Raw genomic sequence first — 4,835 nt, forward strand, 5'->3', positions numbered from 1 at the left:
TGTTCGTCCATATGCTGCCAAATGCATTGGATTACACTGGGCACCTGTAATGCCTCACCGTTGCCAGGTGGCAGATGTCTGGCCAGTGTTTGTAAATTTTTTCCCTTGTTGGCGTATGTGGCCAGACATATAGTAATACTATTGCCATCCTGGATCCAAGTCTACCCATGTTTGACTTGGCTAAAGTAATCGGCCACCATGTCCAGCAGAGTCCCTGCTGTGTTAGGATCATGGGACGCTGTATTACCAGGCTCTGGCCCATCAGGGTCCTGCCTACTCTTTTTTATAGAGTTAGAGATCTCTAGGGTCCCACACGGGGTACCCATGTGGGGCTTAACTGCTGCCCACTTGTCTTTTGTTCTGCGGACCCCTCTTGCAAGTCAACCCAGAACTGACCCACAGTGCTCCCCTCTGATGGGGTAGAAGCATTGTGCAGCCCTCAAAGAGGTACTGCTGTGGTTTTATCACGTTGGAGCAAGGCTCCATACACCGCTTCTTCCCGCTCCAGCCCTCTCGGGCGCTGGTTGCCGGCGGTTTTATGCAAAGTCGGACCCTTCTGAGTCCACTACCTTGTTTGATTTGTGTCTAGCCTACCGCTCGGTCACATGGATCTGGCCGGTGCGGGGCCGACATCGGGCACAGCTGATCCCACTACGGTTGATCCAAGTGCCGCTGGCTGCTGCTGGCTGCCCGCTGTTCCATGGTCCTCCTTCTCCAGTTTTGTCCTTCCTTCCGTGAAGTGGATATGGCCGGTGTGGAGGATAACTGGCACAGCTGCTTCCATCTATTCCTTTAACCTGGCTTGAACGCTCTCAGCACTCCTGGCTGCTCCTTTATCTAAGACCCCTGGGACCCACCCCCGTACTGACGGTACTGGTCCCTTATGGTCGTTGCAGCCGGTCAACCCCACTCTAATGCCCTCAATTCTGGGCACTCCTACTTATATGGTCCTTAGATAAGGGACATATAAGACATTAAAACTGATGATAACAGCTACTATAGTTTTTATATAATATATATAGTCCCTAGATAAGGGGTGTATCAGATATTAAACTGATAAGAACAGATACTACACTTGATCTTAGCCAAAAGGCCCAGAAGTGATTATTGTAACTAAAACCCCGCTGGGACCGACCCTGGTACTCACATACTGGTCCCTAGTAGTAGATTGCAGCCAGTCAACTGCAAAGTCCTTTGCTGCCGAGAAATGAACTTTCTCACCATGCTGGAGCGAAGTTGGGCACCGGTGTTCTTTTCCCTCTCCGGGAACCGATGTGCCCATGCTGCTCCTGCCGTTGCCCCTGCAGCTGCCGGCTGCCACTGCTGCTGCTGCGCTGCCGCTGCTGCTGCTACTGTGCTGCTGCCGCTGCTCCGCGGTTCTCCCGCCGGCCTTCTGCACCTTACATGGACCTGGTCCATGTCTGCACCTAGAAAGGTAAGTTGAAGGAAAACGCAGGGTCTCTTACCTGCTGTTCCCGACTTTCCTTCTCCCGCCGGTGACCGTCGTTCCCTGTGTCGGGTTCGAGCCGCTTGGACCGACCCCGGTGTTCACGGGCCTGGTCCTTCGCGGCAGTTCCGCAGCCGGTAACCCCGGCTGTTCCTATGGATCCCCTGGCCCTTACCTTGTGAAGAAGGTTTTCAGCCCGAACGTCCCGTTCCGACTCCATAAGTGCCGCGCTGCACTCGCTGAGCGTTTCGAGCCCCGGTACCGCTGGGCCGAGGTGTCTGTCCCGCAGCCTCTGTGCTGGCTGCTACCGACTGCTCCCAAGCCAGTCTCGTTTGAGACTGGCATCGGGACCTTTTTTACTTTGCTTCCCGCCCGGCCGAGAGGTGAATTTTGCCGGTGCGGGAGCAAAGTCGGGCTCAGGTTGTTCCCCCCCCCCCCCAGGGAAACTCGTGCTGTTGCTGCTGCTGGCTGCTCGCCCTCCACGGGTCTCCCCGCCGGCTTTCCGCAGCCACCTAAAAGTAAGTAGAAAAAAGGAACGCAGAGTCGCTTACCTGCTGTTCCCGACTTTCAAATCTCCCGCTTGGGGAACGCCGTTCCCCGCTGTGTGACTCGTTGCAATGCGTGTAGCGATATGACACGCATGCGTGGAAGCGGGGTTCTTCACGAAGTCACTCACGTGACTCCGAAGTAAAATCAGAGAATGCTGGAAGCAACTAGTAAATCAGGCAAAACCATTATTTCAGATTTCTCGAACCTGTGGCTGTTTTAATTTTCAACCTGAAATGTTAATTGTACCTGTCTCTATAGTTCATGTCCAACCCAATTATACAATGTTCACATAAAATATCGAACATAGTACAGCCCTTCGGCCCATCACGTCTGTGCCAAAAATGATGCTAAGGTAAACTAATCACATTTGACTTCACATGATAATTTTTTCTCCATTCCCTGCATATCCACGAGCCTATCTAAAAGGCCTTAAGTGCTATTATTGTATCTGTCTCCACTACCAGCCCTGGCATTGAAGACACCAACTATCCTCTGTGAAAAACTAACCATGCACATCTTTGAATTTTCTTGCTCTCGCCTTAAAGCTAGTCTTTGATATTTCCATCCTGGGAAAAAGATATTGACTGTCTACCCAATCCTAATCTATCTATTGTATATACTTCTATCAGGTCTCCTATCAACTTTCAGCATTTGACGTGAAGATAACTTTGTTCAACCTATCCTTGTAGACAATAACCTCTAATCCAGGCATCGTTCTTGTAAACCACATCTGCAAACCTCCAAAGCCTCAACATCTGCCATGCATTGGAGCTATCAAAACTGTACGCAACAATACAAATGTGGCTGAAATCTATATTACTAAAAGTAAGATCTTGGCCACTTCCTGTTTTCCTTTTACCTGATTTTTGAAAAAAAATGCTGCCACTTAAGGCTGTGATTTTTGGCCATCTTACTCAGAGACCCTCTCCGCTGCGCAGGACTAGAGGATTTTTCCCATTGATGAAAAATAAAAGAGTTATTAATGTTTTTAAAATGTTGCCATTCGCTCTGCTGTCCCAGCTGGTGGGAGGGGGGAGTGACTATAATTTCCGGAAGTGTTGTGCCTCACTCAGTCTCTGCAAGATGGAGGAAGCGAGAGGGTCACATCTCTCAGAGCTGTGAATAACACTGAATGTGTTTTGAAAATGAAAATGTAACTGCTTTGGAATGCTGCACTGCAAATGGTTGTTGGTGGTGGTAACGGCTTTGAAATGCTGCACTGCAAATGGTTGTTGGTGGTGGTAACGGCTTTGTTGTTGGTGGTAACAGCCTTGAAATGCTGCACTGCAAATGGTTGTTGGTGGTGGTAACGGCTTTGAAATGCTGCACTGCAAATGGTTGTTGGTGGTGGTAATGGCTTTGAAATGCTGCTCTGCAAGATGGAGGAAGCGAGGGGGTCACATCTCTCAGAGCTGTGAATAACACTGAACACATGTCTACACAACTGTGAGTGCCCTTAATGTGTTTTGAAAATGAAAATGTAACTGCTTTGGAATGCTGCACTGCAAATGGTTGTTGGTGGTGGTAACTGCTTTGAATTGCTGCACTGCAAATGGTTGTTGGTGGTGGTAACTGCTTTGAAATGCTGCACTGCAAATGGTTGTTGGTGGTGGTAACTGCTTTGAAATGCTGCAAATGCTGCACTGCAAATGGTTGTTGGTGGTGGTAACGGCTTTGAAATGCTGCACTGCAAATGGTTGTTGGTGGTGGTAACGGCTTTGAAATGCTGCACTGCAAATGGTTGTTGGTGGTGGTAACGGTTTTGAAATGCTGCACTGCAAATGGTTGTTGGTAGTGGTAATGGCTTTGAAATGCTGCTCTGCAAATGGTGGTAACTTGACAACTTCCTTCCGGGGGGGTGGGAGGGGAGGTCACAACTGAGTTGTGAATCAACTGAACACACTGAATTCCTACTGAACTGTGTGTGGTGTTTATGTGATGTTTTGTGTGCTTTTATGGTGGTTCCCCCCTGCTTGGAATGGTATGGAACTGTATTTGAATTTGGTAGCCTTGCACCCTGCATGAAATGGTATGAAACTGCATTTGAATTTGGTGGCCTTGTACCGTGTTTGAAATGGCAATAAACAGCAATAGCATTTGGTGGCCTTGCACCCTGCTTGAAGTGGTATGAAACTGCACTTGAATTCGGTGGCTTGCACACTGCTTGAAGTGGTCAGAAACTGCACTTGAACCTGGTGGCCTTGCACACTGCTTGAAATGGTAGGAAATTGCTTTTGAATTTGGTGACCTTGCACACTGCTTGAAATGGAATTTCAAGGAATAACCGTGAGTCAACTGCTCGCCCACCAGCCGTCAAGCTTAAGTGACTGAGCTGTCATCCCAAGAATCCATTTGACCCACAATGTCCATACTAGCCCTCTGGAAACACGTCCCTTCAGCCGACAATACCCATACTGTGCTCCAGAAAGCCACCTCCCCCCCACTGGCCACCAATATTGGAATTGGTGGAGAGATGGAATATTGTGCTGGTGGACCAGCCCTTCTGTGTGAACATGGGACCCAACATGTCCCACTTAGTCTAGTTAAATCCGATAAAGCTGCATCATGATTTATCTTAAACTCAATGCCCTGACAAATGAAGGCAAGCACACTTTATACCTCTTTACAACTCTATTTACTTGTGTTGCCACTTTCAGGGAGCTATGGACTTGTACTCCGAGATTCCTCTGTACATCAATGCTGTTAATGATCTTGCCATACTTTTCCTTTACATTTAACCTCCAGAGGTGCCACACCTCACACTTGCTTGGATTTAACTCCATTTTCCATTTTCATCTAATTTCTGTACTTGATCTGTATCCCATTGTATACTTTGACA

General features: G+C 48.4%; 1 pseudogene; it reads right to left on the reverse strand.

Annotated features, from left to right (window-relative positions):
• Positions 1-997: 997 nt before the first annotated feature.
• LOC129697721 (U2 spliceosomal RNA) lies at positions 998-1,105 on the reverse strand (annotated as a pseudogene).
• Between the last annotated feature and the right edge of the window lie 3,730 nt (positions 1,106-4,835).

The sequence above is a fragment of the Leucoraja erinacea genome, chromosome 5, assembly GCF_028641065.1.
Source record: "Leucoraja erinacea ecotype New England chromosome 5, Leri_hhj_1, whole genome shotgun sequence".
NCBI lineage: Eukaryota > Metazoa > Chordata > Chondrichthyes > Rajiformes > Rajidae > Leucoraja > Leucoraja erinaceus.